The sequence below is a fragment of the Panthera leo genome, chromosome B4 (genome assembly GCF_018350215.1).
Source record: "Panthera leo isolate Ple1 chromosome B4, P.leo_Ple1_pat1.1, whole genome shotgun sequence".
NCBI lineage: Eukaryota > Metazoa > Chordata > Mammalia > Carnivora > Felidae > Panthera > Panthera leo.
In genome coordinates this window covers 58,563,088-58,582,787 of record NC_056685.1, presented here as the reverse complement: position 1 = coordinate 58,582,787, position 19,700 = coordinate 58,563,088, and the positions used below count along the sequence as shown (strand labels likewise).

General features: G+C 36.5%; 1 protein-coding gene across 12 annotated transcripts in view; it reads left to right on the top strand.

Annotated features, from left to right (window-relative positions):
• Nucleotides 1-19,700, top strand: part of LMNTD1 (lamin tail domain containing 1) — a 511,366-nt gene that overhangs the window by 365,296 nt on the left and 126,370 nt on the right. Inside the window, exon 1 of one of the 12 annotated variants that reach the window (XM_042946099.1) lies at nucleotides 10,100-10,141. The exons of the other annotated variants lie outside the window; for them this stretch is intronic. The gene's annotated coding sequence lies outside the window, so the exon portion shown is untranslated. Of the gene's footprint in view, nucleotides 1-10,099; nucleotides 10,142-19,700 lie in introns of those variants that run through there. 12 annotated transcript variants of the gene reach the window in all.

Here is a 19,700-nt window from a genome sequence, read left to right as displayed (position 1 = left end):
TAACCCTTTATCAGATATGTCATTTCCAAATGTCTTCTCCCATTCAGTAGATTATCTTTTAGTTTTGTTGATGGTTTCCTTTCCTGTGCAGAAGCTTTTTATTTTGGTGTAGTCCCAGCAGTTTATTTTTGCTTTTGCTTCCCTGGCCTCAGAAGATATATATAGAAAATGTTTCTGTGGCTGATGTCAGAGAAATTACTGTCTGTGCTGTCTTCTAAGATTTTATGATTTCAAGTCTAGCATTTAGGTCTTTGATCCATTTTCAACTTATTTTTCTGTATTGTACAAGAAAAAGGTACAGTTTCATTCTTTTACATGTAGAAGTTTTCCAGTTTTTCCCAAACACCGTTTGTTGAAATGACTCTCTCTTTACCATTGCATATTCTTGCTTCCTTTGTCAAAGATTAATTGACCATGGGTTTATTTCTGGGTTCTCTGTGTCTGTTTTTGTGCCTATTCCATACTACTTGACTACTATATCTTTTTAGTATATATTGAAATCTTGGATTGTGATTATTTCCAGGTTTTTCTTTTTCAAGATTGTATTGGCCATTTGGGTTTTGTGGTGCTTTCATAAAAATTTTAAGATTATTTGTTTTAGGTCTGTGAAAGATGCTGTTGGTGTTTTGATAGGCATTGCTTTAAATCTGTAGATTGCTTTGGGTGGTATGGATGTTTTAACAATATTTGTTTTTCCAGCCCATGAGCATGAAATATCTTTCCATTGATTGCATTGTCTTTAATTTCTTTTATAACTGTTTTATAGATTTCAGAATACAGGTCTTTCATCTTCTTTGTTAAGTTTATTACTAGGTGTTTTATTATATTTGGTGCAATTGTAAATATAATTGTTTTCTTAAATTCTCTTTCTGTTGTGTCATATTTAGTGAATAGAAATGCAACAGATTTCTGTAGTTTAATTTTTTATTCTGTGACTTCACTCAATTAATTTATCAGTTTTAATAGTTTTTAGTGGAACTTCAGGGTTTTCTATATATGGTATCATGTCATCTGCAAATAGTGACAGTTTTACTATTTCCCTACCAATTTGGGTGCCTTTTATTTCTTTTTCTTGCCTGATTTCTGTGACTAGGACTTACAGTACTACGTTGAATAAAAGTGGTGAGACTGGACATCCTCATCCTGTTCCTGCTCTTGGGGGAAAGCTTTCAGTTTTTCACCATTGAGTATGATATTACCTGTGGGTATTTCATATGTGGCCTTTATTATGTTGGTGTATGTTCCCTCTAAACCTACTTTGTTGAGGGTTTGTATCATGAATAGATGTTGTACTTTGTCAAATTCTTTTTCTGCGCCTACTAAGATGATCGTATGGTTTTTATCCTTTCTCTTGTTGATGTGATGTATGATGTTGATTGATTTGTGAATATTGAGCAACACTTGCATCCCAGGAATAAATCTCACTTGATTGTTGTGAATGATTTTTTTCATATATTGTTGGATTCAGTTTGCTGGTATTTTGTTGAGGATTTTTATATCTATGTTCATCAGAGATATTGACCTATAGTCCTCTTTTTTTTTTGTAGTGTCTTTATCTGGTTTCAGGGTAATGCTGGTCTTTAATGAATTTGGAAGCTTTCCTTCTTCTTCTATTTTTTGGATTAGTTTGAGAAGAATAGGTATTAACTCCTCTTTAAATGTTTTATATAATTAGCCTGTGAAGCTATCTGGCCCTGGACTTTTGTTGGGAGTTTTTTGATTATTGATTCAATTGCATTGCTGGTAATCAGTCTGTTCAAATTTTTTATTTCTTCCTGATTCACTATTGGGAGGGAGGTTATATGTTTCTAAGAATGTATCCATTTCTTCTTAGTTGTCCAATTAGATAATATGTAATTATTTTTTATAATATTATCTTATAAACTTTTGTATTTCTGTGGTATTCATTGTTATTTCCCCTCTTTCATTTCTGATTTTATTTGGAGTCCTCTCTCTCCCTCTCTCTCCCTCTCTCTTCCTCTCTCTCTCTCTCTCTCTTTTGGATTAGTCTGGCTAAAGGTTTATCAAATTTGTTGATCTTTTCAAAGAAGCAGCTCCTGGTTTCATTGATTTGTTATTTTGTTTTTTTCAGTCTGTATTTCACATATTTCTATCCTAATCTTTATTATTTCCTTCCTTCTACTGGATTTGGCCTTTGTTCATTCTTCTTTCTCTAACTTCTTTAGGTGTAAGGTTAGGTTGTTTATTTGAGATTTTTCTTGCTTTCCAGGATAGGCCTGGATTGCTATCAACTTCCTTCTTAAAACAGCTTTTGCTGCATCCCAAAGATTTTGGACGACTGTGTTTTCATTTTCATTTGTGTCCATGTACTTTTTGATTTCCCCTTTGATTCCTTATTTAAGACCATATTTAAGACCATATTAATTAACTTCCATGTATTTCTGCCTTTCCAAATTCTTTCTTGTGATTTATTATTAGTTTCATTGCCTTGTGATTAGAGAAGATGCATGGTATGACTTCAATCTTTTAGAATTTATTGAAACATTTTTGTGGCCCAATAAGTAATCTGTTCTGGAGAATGTACCATGTGAACTTGTAAGAATATACAATTCTGCTGTTCTAGGATGGAATGTTCTGAATATATGTTAGATCCATCTGGTCCAATGTACCATTCAAAGCTACTGTTTCCTTGTTGATTTTCTGTTTGGATGATATAATTGTTGATATCAGTGGGGTGTTAAAGTCCCCTACTATTATTGTATTACTATCAATGTATTCCTTTATGTTTGTTATTAGCTATTTTATGTATTTGGGTGCTTTCATGTTGGGTGTACAAATATTTACAATTGTTATATCTTCTTGTTGAATTGTTCCCTTTATGATTATATAGTGTCTATCTTGATCATCTGTTATAGTGTTTGTTTTAAAGTCTATTTTGTCTGATATGTGTTCTATCCCAGCTTTTTTTTCACCTCCATTTGACTTGATAAATGTTTTTCAATCCCTTCACTTTTAATCCTCATGTATCTTTTGGTCTGAAATGAGACTCTACATGAGCAGCATGTAGATGGGTCTTGCTTTTTTATCCATTCTGTCACCCTATGTCTTTTGATTTGAAGTATTTAATCCATTTACATTCAAAGTAATTATTGGCAAGTATGTGTACTTATTGCCATTTTGTTACTTGTTTTATGGTTGTTTTGTGGTTCTTCTCTGTTCCTTTCTTCTCTTGCTCTCTTCTCTCACAGTTTGATGACTTTCTTTAGTGGTATACTTGGATTCCTTCTTTATTTTTGCATATCTATTACTGATTTTTGATTTGTGGTTACCATTAGGTTTCTATAAAACATCTGATGCATATAGCAGTCTATTTTAAGGTGATAGTCTTTGTTTGTTTGAGAGAGAGAGAGAGAGAGAGAGAGAGAGAGAGAGAAGGAGGGTCATAGATAGAGACACATAATCTGAAGCAGGCTCCAGGCTCTGAGCTGTCAGCACAGAGCCCAATGTGGGGCTGGAACCCATGAACTGTGAGATCATGACCTGAGCTGAAGTCAGACACTTAACCTACTGAGCCACCCAGGAGCCCCAAGGTGATAGTCTTTTAACTTTAAACACCTTCTATATCCCTCTCCCATCCCACATACCCACGTTTTAGGTATAAGATATCATATTTTACATCATTTTATTTTGTGAATCCCTGTACTGATTTTTATAGATGTACTTAATTTTACTGCTTTTGTGCTTCCTGCTTTTCTCACTCCTGCTTATGATCTTTCCTTTCCACTCAAAGAGTCCCCTTTAACATTTCTTGTTGGGCTGGTTTAGTGGTCTTGAATTCCTTTAGCTTTCATTTGTCAGGGAAACTCTTTATCTTTCCTTCCATTCTGAATGATAGCTTTGTTGGATAGATTATTCTTGGTTGCCCTTTTTTTTTCTTTCATCACTTTAAATATATCATGGCACTTCCTTCTGGCCTGCTAAGTTTAAGCTGAAACATCTGCTGATAGCCCCATAGGGTTTTCCTTATATATAATGGTTTTCTTTTCTGTGTGTGTGTGTGTGTGTGTGTGTGTGTGTGTGTGTGTGTCTGTGTGTATGTGTGTGTGTCTGTGTGTTAATTCTCTCTTTAACACTATTTTAGCCATTTTAATTACTATGTCTATTGGTATGGACCTGCTTGAGTTGATTTTTTTAGAGAGCTTTCTGTGCTTCCTGGATTTGGATGTCTGTTTCCTTCCCCAGATTTGGGAACTTTTCAGCTATTATTTATTCAAATAAATTTCTGCCCTTTCTCTCTCTCTTTTCTCCTTCCGGATCCCTATTATGTGAGTGTTGTTGTGTTACTGAGTTCCCCCAGTCTATTTTCATTTTTTTGGTTATTGTTTTTATAGTTCCTGTTCAGTAGCTTAATTGCTTTCCATTACTCTGTCCTCCAGGTCCCTGATCCATTCTTCTCCTTCCTCTAGACTACAATTTATTTTTTATTTCATTTATTGAGTTTTTAAATCTGATTCATTCTTTTTTTTAATGTTTTCTCTTTGTTGAGTGTTTCACTGATGTTTTCCACTCTTTTCTCCAGTCCAGTGAGTATCTTTATGACCATTACTTTAATTCTCTATTAGGCATATAGCTGATCTCCCTTTCATTTAGTTCTCTTGCTCTGACTTTTCCCTATTCTTTCATTTGGGACATATTCCTCTGTCTCCTCATTTTGTGTAACTCTCTATATCTGCTTCTCTGTGTTAGTAAAGTCAGCTACCTCTCCAGCTCTTGAAAGTAGTGGCCTTATGAAGAAGTCTTGTAGTGCCCTGCAGTATAATGTCCCTTGTTCACCAGAACTTGGCACTTCAAGGGTATCTTCTATGTGTGTTGTGTGCATCTGCTATTGTAGCTAAGCTGCTTTTGCCTTCATTCCATTCATTTACAATGCCTCTCTTTGATTGTTGTGGGCAATGTTTTGTTATTGGGCCAGTGTGGGACCACCTTGGGCTTGAGTTGAATCAGATCAGGTGTTATCCAGAGATGCAGGAGTACAGAACTGCAGAGTGATTTCCCTGTGTTGTCCTTGGCAAGCTTTTGTTGATGGGTGGGGCCTGCAGTCAGACTAGATGTCTGTCCCCAACCCATTGCTGGGGCTGCAGTCAGAACTGGGTATGTGGTTATCTTACCCTCTTCCCAGGGCAAGAATCATTTGGAGTGTGCTGGTCCCTGTTGGTGCTGCTTTCACAAGGCCAGGCTTGTGGCACCACTTTGGATGGGCTCTGGCCAAGGGCTTATTGGAGAGGGCACGTCTGTAGTTGAACATAGGGTCAGGGTACACAAGGTTAGCAGGGTCTGTGTTGGTCCACTGTGGGATAAGAGCTGCAGCCACAGGGAACCAAGGTAGTCCAGGTTGAGGGAGGGAGATCCACAGAAGCATGCAGAGGCAGGACACATGATGTTAGCAAGGTTTGCATGGGTCTGCTGTGGGAGACCAGGGACCAAGGTCTGGCTGTAGGGGACATGTCCACAGAAGAATGTGGGGACAGGGCATGCTATTAGCAAGCTAGGTAACAAGTATTGGAGTCCTGCTGATTCCCATAGATCTTCATGTGTCTAGCTCAGGGGTTGGGAAGGGAAATGGTTCCAGATAGCTCCTTTGTTCCTGGAGAAGTTCTCCCAATGATCTCTTCACCTGAAGCACATGCTCTGAGATTAGTAAACAAATGTCCCTCTCATATACCTCAGATGTTTTGCAAACTGAAAAGCAGAAATACTTCTAATTTCTCAATAGCTTATCCAGAGGAGGGCTTCTGTCTTTGGAACATGCTGTAATTTCTTAAGTAGTATTAAAATATTTCTTTAAAGTAGTATTTGCACAGTGCTTTAGAAGAGGGATTGTTTAAAATGCAGATACCTAAGCCTCATCTCAAACTTTCTGAAATAGATCTGTAGTCCTGGGGCCCAGGAATTACGTTTTAATATATTCTCCTAGGTGGCTTACATATGTTAAAATCTGAAGATTACTGCAGAGAAATTATATTCTATATTATGAAAATGAACACCTAATGAACATTGCTTGAGGATTCTTGCTTTTAATTTTTTTTTATGTTTTTATTTTCTTTTTGAGAGACAGCATGTGAGCAGGGGAGGGGCAGAGAGAGAGCTTCAGAAGCAGACTCCAGGCTCTGAGCTGTCAGCACAGAGCCTGATGTGGGGCTTGAACTCACGGACCGTGAGATCATGACCTGAGCTGAAGTCGGATGCTTAACTGACTGAGCCACCCAGGCACCCCGTGTGTTGCTTAGGGATTCTAAGTCCATAACATGGCAGGAATATGTTTTGTGCCAGTAGGTGTATATGCCTGCTATGTTAATTGACTTAGAATTGCCAGACTATTTACCAAAGAGCACTGGTAATACAATTGTCATAATAATAATTATTATTATTGTTTAATAGCTTTATTTAGAGATAATTTATATACAAATCTCCCACTTAAAGTGTGCTATTCAATGGCTGTTAGTATATTTATAGAGTTGTGCAACCATCCCAACAATTAATTTTAGAGCTTTTTAATCATTCTCAGAAGAATCTGTGTATCCTTTAACTATCACTTTCTCACCTCCCCAGCCCTACAGCCCAAGGCAAACACTAATCTAATTTCCGTCTCTCTAGATATGAGGTGAACATTTTTGTACAATTTTTTGTGTGGACATGTGTTTTAATTTCTCTTAGTTTTATACATAGAGTGGAATTGCTAGTCAAATTGTGACTCTATGTTTACCTTTTTGAGCACTTGCCAGACTGTTTATCAAAGTGCCTGCCCTATTTTACATTATCCCCACAATGTTTGAAGATTCTGATTTCTCTCCGTTTTCACCAACACTTATTATCATCTATCTTTTTAATAATAGCCATTCTAGTGTATGTGAAGTGGTATTGGTTTGCATTTCCTTAATGAGCAACAAAGACATGTGCTTCTTGGCCACCTATACATATTCTTGAGAGAAATGCCTTTTCAGATCTTTTGTCTATTTTTAAATTGAGTTATTGGTCTGTTTTGTTATTGAGTTGTAATATATTTTTAATATATTCTAGATAGTCTCTATCAGACGTGTGTTATGCAAATATTTCCTACCATTCTTTGGATTATTTTCATTTTCTTAATAATGCCCTTTAATGCACAAAAGTTTTTAATTTTGATGAATTCCAATTTGTCTATTTTTTCTTTTGTTGTTCATGCTTTTATTGTCTTATCTAAGAATCTGCAGCCAAATCTAAGGTCATGTAGGTTTACTACTATATTTCTTCTAAGACTGTTATATTTTAGCTCTGAAATTTAGATCTTCAATCCAATTTGAGCTAATTTTTATATATTGTATGAGGTAGGGGTCCAACTTTATTCCATTACATGTAAATGTCCAATAGTCCCCACACCTATTGAAAAGATTATTCTTTCCTCCATTGAATGGTTTAAGCACCCTGTCCTGTAGCACAAAAATCAATTTACCATAGAGGCAAGGGTGTATTTCATAACTCTTAGTTGTATTCTATTGATCTGTATGCCATCTTTATGCCAGCACCATCATGCCTTGACTCCTGTTGCTTTATACTAAGTTTAAAATTTTATTTAACGTTTTATTTATTTTTGAGAGAAAGAGACAGAGAGTGAGGGGAGAGGGACAGAGAGAAAGGAAGACAGAATTGGAAGCAGGTTCCAGGCTCTGAGCTGTCAGCACAGATCCCAATGCAGGGCTTGAACTCATGAACCCTGAGATCATGACCTGAGCTGAAGTTGGACGCTCAACCGACTGAGCCACCCAGGCGCCCCGCTTTATACTGTTTTAAAATCAGGAAGTGTGAGTCCTTCAGCTTTTTCATATTTTTAAACATGGTTTTAGCTGTCCTGGACCCCTTGAGCTTCAATATGAATTTTAGGATCAACTTAAAATTTCTAGGGGCGCCTGGGTGGCTCGGTTGGTTGAGCGTCCGACTTCGGCTCAGGTCACGATCTCGCAGTCTGTGAGTTCGAGCCCCCCGTCGGACTTTGTGCTGACAGCTCAGAGCCTGGAGTCTGCTTCGGATTCTGTGTGTCCCTCTCTCTCTTCCCCTCCTCTGCTCATGCTCTGTCTCTCTTTCTGTCAAAAATAAACATTAAAAAAACTAAAATTTCTAAAAAGAAGCTAGGTGGGATTCTGATAGTATTACACTGAATTTGTAGATCAGTTGGGGGAGTGTTGCCATCTTAACAATGTTAAGTCTTCCAATATATCAACAGAAGATGCCTTTCTGTTTATTGAGATCTTCTTTAATTTTTTAAACAATGTTTTATAGTTTTCACAGTGTGTGTTATGCACTTTGTTACAGGTATTCCTAAGTATTTTGTTCTTTAATGCTATTGTAAATGGATTTTTTTTTTAATTTTATTTTTTGGATTGGTCAGACAAGTGTATAGTAAAACAATTGATTTTTTACATATTGACCTTATACCCTGCAACCTCGCTGAACTTGTCTTTTCTTATAGATTTTGAGTGGATTCTTTAGGCTTTTGTACATGTAGGATCATGTCATTTGCAAGTAGAGATAGTTTTACTTCTTCCTTTCTAATCTAAATCCATTTTATTTCTTTTGCTGCCTAATTTATCTGGACAGTACTTCCAGTACAATGTTGAATAGAAGTGGCAGGAGTAGACATTCTTATTTTATGAGGAACTCATCTTGGGGGAAACCTTTCAGTTTTCACCATTAAGTATGATTTTAAAACAAACAAAAAACAAGAACAAACTCTTACACAAATGAGCTTATGATCTAAGATGAGACAGACAATAATCAAGTAATTGCACAAATATAGGTATCCCCCCTTTTCAAAAGATAGTGGTTTTTTTTTTACTTTTATGAAAGACCTACAGTAGTGACAGTTTTCACTAACTAAAAGAAATCCAAAGAGTATTTTTTCTTTTATAGAAAAACAAAAACAAAAAATCAAAAATAGCATTCAGTGTTTATTTTGCAGCTGAGCCCTTATAGAGGCCACATGTACCCTAAACACTGAGAGTGGTACTGCCAGCTCCTTCCTGGAAACTGCAATAAGCATCTCAGCATCAAACCACTGTAGCTTTGCATTCTATGAGCATCTGTGCTTTATCTCCATTTATCTTGTGCATTAATTAGCCAGGTATGACCTACGGTATCAGAAAAGCCTAAGAAGGGTTACTTTTGGGGTCCGGGAATGCTAAAAAATCTTTTTATGTTAATTAATGGTAATTTTTTCTTTGCTTTATACAATTTCAGCTTACAAAAGTTCTCATAGGAATATTTTATTTTCAAATAGTGGAGGAGATCTTTATAATTAAATTATGATAACTATGACAGTGAGAATGTATCCTTGACCCCTGTAGATAGATTACAATGACCATGTGCTTTCTTTTGCTTCAACCCCTGAGGGGAACAGTTAACTTAATTCAGGATTAATCTTAACCACTGATGCCTTGTTGGGCTATTTTGGTTTGTCTGTCTCTTGAAGGAGTGTCCAGTCTATAATTTAATCTTTATTCAGGACCCTTCCATAGTTTCTAAGACTTACTTACTTCAAATAATGCTACATTTATATACGGAATCTATGTCAGCTCTGGATATGGAGAAATTCCTAAGTCTATATATATCTGTAGATTCCTAAGAGGTAAACCATAAAATCAAAGGAGCTTATTCAAAGGACAAGGAAGGCAAGTAACCTGAGACCTCTATAGTAACAATATCCACTACTTTGCCAGAAACTTTTTTTTAAGTTTATTTATTTATTTTGAGAGAGAGAGCACAAGCAAGTAAGGAGCAGAGAGAAGGAGAGAGAGAATCCCAAGCAGGCTCCACACCATCAGTGCAGAGCTTGATGAGGGGCTTGCATTCATGAAACAGGAGATCATGAAGTGAGCCTAAACCAGAGTCGGGCACCCAACCGACTGAGCCACCCAGGCACCCCCAGAACTTCTAATTTATAAAACCTAAGTTGAGACAGGGAACAGAAGCAAGGATTCCAAGACGTATTTCAGAATTATGCAGGTTTTTTTGTTTGTTGTTTTTCATACTTATTTCCTGCTGAACCTGACAATGAGATTATTCTTAATTATACAATCTTCTAAATGTTTCATGTGATTCCTTATAGGTTTCAGAGCAAGACTGTCATTTGGAGACAGACTTATGTAAGGTGAATTATGTCTTTGTATGTAATTTACAGATGAACAGATATTAAAATAACAGCTGATTTAATTTGTTAAATTACAGAATAAGTTTGGAAGTAAAGTTTTCACACCAACTTAACCATCCCTGGTGACACCAATATATAAACAGAACTATTTGGATCTGCAAAAAATGTGAAGCAGACAGTGAAAGGAGGAAATCACACTGACCTTTTCCCTGAATTCTTCTTTTGGCCACTCCTTGTTATATGCTAAAAATCCATATTGAGTTACCATATAATCTTGTTCCTCAGTAAGAAAAGATTTTACACTTGTTGGCTAGTGGCTATGATGCCAGGTTTTTATTCCCTCACATGAATGAAGAGGGATAGAAGTAGAATAGGAAAGTAAGTCAGGGAAATAAAAGTAAATACATTTTCTAACCTAGATTTAACCTGTTGTAATATCAGTTATTTCTGTCAATTTTCCATGTTAGAGTTATATGCCTAGGACAATAGAATTTAATCAAAAGAGTAATATTGTGGAACAATTTTTTTTGTTCTCTTGGTTTTATTACTAAATTTTGTGACTTAGAGATATTCAACTTCTTTTTGTCTCATAATCACCTTTCCCAGTCTTAAGAGATTCAGAGGGTTATATAAATAAAACCATTCTGATTACATTACCAATCTTGACAATTGACCTACCAACTATATTACCTTGTTACTGCTCATATTTCATCTGCAAAATTTGCTCCATTGAAAATGGATTCAGATGTTTTAAAACCGGATGCTTTAGGGATAAAACACCAGTAGTTCCTGTTTTGAAAAATGAAGAGCTGTCTTAGGCTCTTTAATTTATCCCTAGTACATAACACCAGCCATATGAACATTTCTCAGTCACCCACAGTCAGAATTGGCTTATAGTAACAGGCATGTTGCCCATGTGATGGACTATGTATAGCTTTTATGGGATGCTGCCAGGGGATATGTGCCTCATGTGCCTTTTCTTACTCTCTTTCTGACTGGAGAGATTGCTATTCTCTCAAAATGAAAAGTTATTTACTAACTTAAGTTAGTTCCAAGTATATCAAAGCTTACTGTTCATGTAGGATTATATCCCATATACTTAAATACGTGATCTCACTTAGTTCTCATAACAACTCTATAAAGGAGGTATCTATTTTTCTGTTTTTGAAGAAGAGAAAATTGATCTCATACACTTTACCAAAATCACATAGTTTTTATGAGAGTGCTCTCAATTCAATTTTAGGTTTGTCTGATTCCAATGTCCAGGCTTTCCCAGCCCAGTTTCAAGAAAGGAAAGTCATAAGATTACCCAAACCACCTGTTATATGTATCTGGCTCCTGAACTCATCAAATCCAGAGTGTAATTTTTATCATCAAAGACGTCCATGATCATTTGGGTATAAATCAGAGAAACTTCATAATTATTAAGATAAAAGTATTAAGATAAAAGTAATGCTGTTTTTCAGAGAATTACTATGAAGACTGATTGTCTCATTTTATTTATTTCATCAAACTTTTAGGGCACACCTGTATACAAGCATTATACCCATCACTGAAAATATGAGTATGGATAAGATACACGGCCCCTATCCTTTATCTCATATCATCGTGGTAGAGATATAGATGAAATAAGACCTATAATCAGGAGTGCCATTCAAAATGTTTAATAACTATACTGAACAAGCACCAATCAATCAGAGCATGACTAGTTATATATAGCTGCTGTGTTTGAAAATCATGCTCATTGCCTATCAGCTTTGACTATAATAATGTAATTAATACTCAAGTAGAGGTATGTGGGAACACAGATGGAGACGGGTGGAAGGAAGGGATGAAGGTGATCATGAACAACCTGAAAATAGAGATGACATGATCGTAACCTTGAAGGATAAGTGGGAGTTTTCCATTGGACAAAAGAGGACACGGCCTTTTAGGCAGAGGAAGCAACTATATTAAACAAGGGCTATATAGTGGTTTTAGGGGCTGGGAATGTGGAGTTACCAATCAACAAGCATAAAGTTTCAGTTAAGCAAGATGAATAAGTTCTTGAGATCTGCTGTACAACATTGTCCCTATAGTTAACAATAGATCCCATCTTAAGTGTTCTTACAGCAATAAAATTAAATTAAATATAAATACATTAAACAAGCAAACAAACTAAGGCTGGGAAGCACTGAGAAATGCCTAGCAGCTATGATTAGATTATGGGGTTCATGAGGAGTAATGGCTAGAGACGATGGTAGAAAGTCATTTTAAGCCAGATCATGAACCTAAGCTAAGAAGTTTTTACTTTTCTTCCCTGGGCATCAAAGAACCTAAACAATTACATCTTTGCTTGAGATAATTTCGGTTGTATTGTAGAAAATATACTAATGGGAAAAGGCCATGTAGAGGCTATATTAATAATTTAGGTGAGAGATATGATGTGGATCTATACTGGTATTGTTGTAAAGAGGAGAGGGATGTAAGAGACACTGTATGTATTGGTTGATTGCCTATATTGAGGCGGGAAAGAAAAAGTCAAGAATGAATTTGCCTTGAGCAACTTTAGTGGTTTTACCTGAGATAGTACAAGCAGATGGAGATAACATATCCAGTATGTTTGGAAAGTGAGCAAGATAATGATCTCGGTTTCATACATAATATGTCATGCAGAACACCCAGGTGGAGTAGTCAAACAGACAATTAGAAATGTAGATGAGTAACAGTACTTATTCTATGCTACACACACACACACACACACACACACACGCACACTCACTTGACAGACAACTCAATGTACGGAAGAAATACTTTGAAACTAAAATATGTTAACTACTCCCCCTTTAGGAAAACAATTTGTTTTCATTTTATGGTTTGAGTCAATTTATAGATTGCATATCATAACTTATAAATATCAAAATGTATTCAAAAACTATGTTTTGCTTATTTTGATATTTTATTGTGCTGGTAAGTCAAAGGTTAGATCTTGATTGCCCTACAGGTAAGTTTGATTTGCAAATATCCCTCATACACTTCTTTTATTATTTTGTTTTAGTGAATTCCAAGATTGCATGCTGTTGTATAATAATAAACTGCCCATAAAAACTCCAACACTGACTTAGAAAATGGCAACTGGGGGAATTGCTCAGTATTGGTAGATAGTCTGAATTGGCTCAAATCTACAATAATGGGAGTGAATCTTTATATCAATAAGCAATACAGTATTAAGCAACTCCCTCATTTACATGGTTTTGCATTAAACTGATTGACATATGCATATAATATATTATGAGACCAGTATTTCAAGTCACACTGAAAGCATATTCTGTTTCTATTTGGTTACCTGCCCTTACCACTCTCCCCAGGGGAAAAAAAACTACAAAGATAATTAATTTGTTTTCACTACATTCTCATCTATTAGTGTCGCTGTTTTCCTAACTTTTAGGCATCCAAATCCTCAAACTAACTCTGCTTGCCCAAAGGCTACCATCGCAGTATTTCACTGAAACCTGCCCTTTATAGGTGCCTAGATCACCTTTCTTCCTCCTGTCTGGTGTCACTTAAACTCCCATTTAAGCAACAGCACATTTTAGGGATTTAGGTTTATTCACAGTAGTATTAAAAACAGTCAGCCAGTCTTCCCAAGGTGTGTCCAAGGTGTGTCCAAGGTGTGTCTGTGCACTTGTGTGTGTACGTGCATGTGCATGTGCACACATGCACACATGTGTGCCCCATAATGTCTGCATGCATGAATGACCTGTTTCCTATTGTGCTCTGTGAGATCAAGTAGGTGAGGTGGACAACTAGACAAGTGAACAGAGCAAGAAGCCTCGCCTCAGTGTGAAGCTGAGACACTAGCAGATACAAGGAGTCAGTACACTGGGACTAGAGAAATAGGTTCTCACCATCTCCTCCTTAACCCTAACTTTCTCCTCCCAGGAGTTTGCTAAGACATGTTGATGAGACCAGCACAGACCCTGAAATGCCCTACCCTCTCAGAATCTGTTTTCAGAATGCAGAAGCTGCTTCCTAACTGGTCTCTGGAAGAGAGGCAATTGGCCTTGGTCAAAATGTCAAGGAGACCAAGTTTGTTTTTTCTATCTCCCTCACTGAGTTATTTGCAGACCTTCTCCATACTTGATGGAAAAAACATATTACATTAATTTTAAGATGGTAATTTTTCACAATTTAACACCTCTGTATCATCAATGGCATCCTATGGCATTGGTGTTGTCTGGATTTAATTTCTTATATAAACATTTATTTCCAACAATTACCTAGAACTACTATTGGCCTGGCACCACTTTAAATTAAACTTTATTCTTGAGGTTTTTACATCACACTAGTGGTGTGAATTCAGACCTCATATCTATATAATGGCTGTGGTTCAAAATCTCAGGGGAGATTTTTCTTTTCTTTCTCCTCCCAGTACTAAGGTTAAGAAGTACAAGTAGTCCCTTAGGAATCCCAGCTTTATGCCAGGGTATCTTATTAGATTCCCTATCTTGGACTGTTTTTCTTCGTATTTGATAAAATAATGGTGTATCTTATAGCCAAAGAATATAAGAAATTTGGTATTGGAATTGAAAAGGTTCACCAGGGACAAAAATTCTTCACAGTTTATTACTTCTGCACAGCAGCACTGCCTTCTTCAGGTCTTTACTTGTCTTTGAGAACCTGCCAACACCTCTCAACAAGACCTAGGTAATCACCCTCCAGATGAATGATTCACTATGCAATTTGTAGGTATAATGGGATTTGTTAATTTGTAATTTCATCAAGATGTAATTTGTGGGTAAAGATTGTGATAAAGCCATAATTACCACTGTGGTGATTTTGTTCATTGCTTTTGCAAATACTTATTAATGTATCTATCTTGTACCCTGAGGAAGGAACAAAGATTCCCAAGAAATGGTCCCTGACCTCAAGGATCTTAGAGTCTATTTTGATTGAATAAAGCATGTGCAAAATAACTGTAATGTAATGTGGAAAGTAATGCTGTGGGATGAAAAGTATGCCCTGTGGATATTCAGGAGAGAAAGGAATTATTTCTAGTTTGAGAAGAACAAAAATGCTTTACAGAAGAGATGGGTAATAATATTAACAATAAAAATAATAATTACCATTTAAAATGATTTACTCATGTTATTTTATTTAATCCTGTATAAAATAGATATTAATTATACTTTATTACTGAGAAAACTTGTTCTGAAAATGAATACATTTTTAGAGATAGAAGCAGTGTTGGGAAGGGTGTTATTAGTGGGAATAGTCAGAAGAAAGGCATGAATGGGAAAGCAAGACACACATACAGAGATACTACATAGATTAACTTGGTTGGAGCATTGGGTGGGTAAAAGAAAGTAATAAGAGAAGTAAAACTGAATATTTTGTTTTAGTTAGGTAATGGAGGAATAGATGGGAGTTGTCATGGAGATAGAATAAAATAACTTGGCAGACAGTTTATTACAGAATAACAGAGGAGGAAGATTTATCAAAGATGAAGAAGTGATTTGGGGATTAAATGTCTGAGAGAACCTGTCAGAATGGCTAAAATTAATAACACAAGAAACAGGTGTTAGTGAGGATGTGGAGAAAGAGGAACCCTCTTGCACTGTTAGTGGGAATGCAAACTGGTACAGTCACTCTGGAAAACAGTATGGAGGTTTCTCAAAAAGTTAAAAATAGAACTACCCTACAATCCAGCAATTGCACTACCAGTTATTTACCCAAAGGATACAATGATACAGATGCAAAAGGGTATGCATGCGCCCCAGTGTTTATAGAAGCATTATCAACAACAGTGAAACTATGGAAAGAGCCCAAATGCCCACTGACTGATGAATGGATAAAGAAGGTGTGAGATATATACATAATGAAATATTCTTCAGCCATCAAAAAGAATGAAATCTTGCCATTTGCAAAAATGTGGGTGGAACTACAGTGTATTATACCAAGTGAAGTAAGTCAGAGAAAGACAAATACCATATGATTTCACTCATATGTGGAATTTAAGAAACAAAACAGATGAACATATGAGAGTGGGGAAAAAAAGAAAAAAGAGAGAGAGAAACAAACCATAAGAGACCCTCTTTTAATTTTTTTAACGTTTATTATTTTTGAGAAAGAGAGAGAGAGAACAAGCACAAGCAGGTGGAAAGCAGAGAGGGAGACACAGAATCTGAAGCAGGTTCCAGGCTCTGAGCTGTCAGCACAGAGCCCGGCGTAGGGCTCGAATTCACAAACCATGAGGTCATGACCTGAGCCCAAGGAAATCAGACACTTAACTGACTGAACCACCCAGGCGCCCCCCCACCCCCACCAATAAGAGACTCTTAAAGATAGAGAACAAACTGACAGTTGATGAAGGGGGGTGGGTGGGGGATGGGTTAGATGGGTGATGGGTTTTAGGAGGACACTTGTTATGATGAGCACTAGATGCTGTAAGTGACGGATCACTGAATTCTGCTTCTAAAACCAATATTGCACTGTATGTTAACTAACTAGAATTTATTTTTTTAATGTTTATTTATTTTTTGAGAAAGAGTGCAAGTGGAGGAGGAACAGAGAAAGGGGGGGACAGGGGTTCCAAAGCGGGCTCTGCATTGACAGCTTCAATGCTGAGCCCAATGCAGGGCTTGAACTAATGAGCCAGGAGATCATGACCTGAGCTGAAGTTTGCCACTCAACTGACTGAGCCACCCAGGCACCCCAACTAATTAGAAGTTTGATAAAAATTTGAAAAATAAATGAATGGGAGAAAGTGACACTAGAAGAAGAAACAGTAAACACAAGAGAATATGGTCCATTGAGGCTCTAACCTAACAAGCTTAATTATAAATGTCCTAACACTCCCTTGCAAGTAGAGAAAAGGCTTGGGGGAAGGACCAAGAAAAGTATGATATGTAATCAATGGTGGTAGGTTTATAAAGTTCTGAACATCAAGGATAGTCTCCCTGAATGGATAATCTTAGATGAGGGTGTGTAAACTCAAATCCAATTTAAGGAGGTCCAATGTTGTACCAGATGTGAGCCTCCTAGCATGGAACATGGTGACTCAAGAAGTAAGGGGAGACTAACTGTCACCAGGGAAGACCTTTCAAGGCCAAATGAGAGAAATTGAAAGCAAAATTGAGCCACAAGGAAAAGGATTTACTTAGGCTAAAAGGGTTTATTTATCCCAGTTCTGTCCCACCGCTAGTTACCAATTTCCTAGGGCACAAGGTTGACTTTTGAAAAGGATACTTTGCATTCCACCCCTTGATAAACAGGCAGAAAAATTGGGCATCACCAACCTAGGCAAAAGGTCTAGCCAAGAGTTTTCTGGGTGGGGTTTTGTGTTCTTTCAGTGAAAGAATAAAATGTTATGCTATCAGCCAGTTTAGGGCTCTGTTCATTTTAAAGCATTATATGCATAATCTAAAAGGAAAAAATCACCCAACTGACAGAGAACAGATTGGTGGTTGCCAAAAGCAGGGAGTGGGGATTGGTTGCAAAGGTTGAAGGGGGTCAAAAGGTACAAACTTGTGCTTATAGGATACATAAGTCTTGGAGATGTAATATACAGCATGGTGACTTAATAAAAAAGGAAGAAGGAAGGAAGGAAGGAAGGAAGGAAGGAAGGAAGGAAGGAAGGAAGGAAGGGTGGGAGGGAGGAAGGAAGGAAAGGTGGATTATGCTAGCACAATAGCTCTAAGTTGAGAAGTTTTTCTTTTTAATTAATCAAATTTTTGAAATTTGTCTTTAGAAATAGGTCTACCACCACTAATTTTTTATTGTCACACTGTTTCTATTTTATGAAATTTGGATTCCTAAGGTCCTGGATTAAGTCCCCACTGCCATATACTAGCTTTACCTTTTCCATTAAGCACAAGCTGTATGATTTTGACAAGTTACTTAATCATACATTTTTCATGAGCAAACAAACTATTTCTTTGTTTACTTTGTGATCTTTTCTCCCAGGAGAATGTCTGTTTAGGTTAGTTGTCATCACTCAATGCGGAACACTCCTTCTGCAAAGAATGGCCCACCAAAACATTTTCAGAGGTACTAATCAGTGTGAATATGGTTTTTACAAAATAAATGATTATGAGTCTAGAATAGTAACACCACCTTATGCTACTTGTATACTTGTATATTTCTTCAAACATTTAAAAAGAACTTTCATAGACATTTTCTCATTTAATTTGCATAACATACTCTGTAAAAGTAGGAAGAGTGAAGTAGCTATAAATGAACAAGATAACGAAGACAAAGAAATATCACCAAGTAGCAAGACAAATTTGAATCTCACCTTAAATTTGTCATGTAACTTACAGGCTATAGGATTAATTCTTTTGTCTAACCCCTATACTAAAAGAAAAATGGTGGTGGTGGGGTGTGTGTGTGTGTGTGTGTGTGTGTGTGTGTGTGTGTTTACTAACTAAAGACACCAATATAATAAACAGTGAAGTCAAAAGGCATACAAATATTTTGTTTAAACAATATGAGGATAAGTTTTTACTAATGGCTGTCCAGGTAATTTGTACTAACTCTCCTACTAAAAACAACCAGGAAAGCTGGGACAATGTATCAGAACTAAAGACACCAGAAAGTTCTCAAGGCATTCAATTATCCTGATTCCCATGATCCAGAAGAACAAAAGGATCCAGAAGGATAATGCATCTTTACTGTCAAATTTGCTCTAAAGTTGTCAGGTTATTTTAGGAAGAGTTTGCTGACAGTATGAACAGAGAGTTTACAGATTTGAGAATTTAGAGGACAGAAGTTGGAGTAAGAGGCCCAAAAAAGAGAGAAGTCCTGGTAACATCTTCCTCCAGACTTTGAGTTTGAACCTTGAAGGTCATACCTTAGGAGTAAGGATAAACCAGAAACAGACTGACCTTCACAGGAACTGAAACCAGCCTCAAGTGATCTCAATCCCTGATTGAACTAATTAAGTTAATATGGACTTCCTAGTGTCCCTAGTCACTTAATATAAATTTCTGAAGGACTATAATGTCACTTTAGACCTAAGTTATGTCTCATAATTTTTTCATTAACTGTGTTTGGTGCTCCATCAGGAATACTCAGAAATATGAGGAAACAAGACAGGTACCTGAGCGCACACAGAAGTAACACATATAAGGAATTCATACAACACAGTAGCAAAGTAATAATCATCATCATCATCCAATTAAAAACAGGTCAAAGAACCTGAACAGACATTTTCCCAAAGAAGACATACAAATGGCCAACAGGTACCTGAAAAGATGCTCCACATCATTAATCATCAGAGAAAGGCACATCAAAACCACAGTGAGCTATCACTTCACACCTGCTAGAAAGGCTTTTATGAAAAAGACAAGATAACAAGTGTTGATGAGGGTATAGAGAAAAGGGAACCCCTGTGCACTGTTGGTGGGATTGTAAAATACAGGCATAACCTGCAATCAAAATGATAAATTTTAATATTACTCTCTGTAATTTTTATAATATATAGGAAAAAATCAGTATGGATATAAATGACTTGAATAACAATTATTACAATTAAACTAATTGAGACCTATAAAGCACTGCAACTGAAAAAAAAATCAGA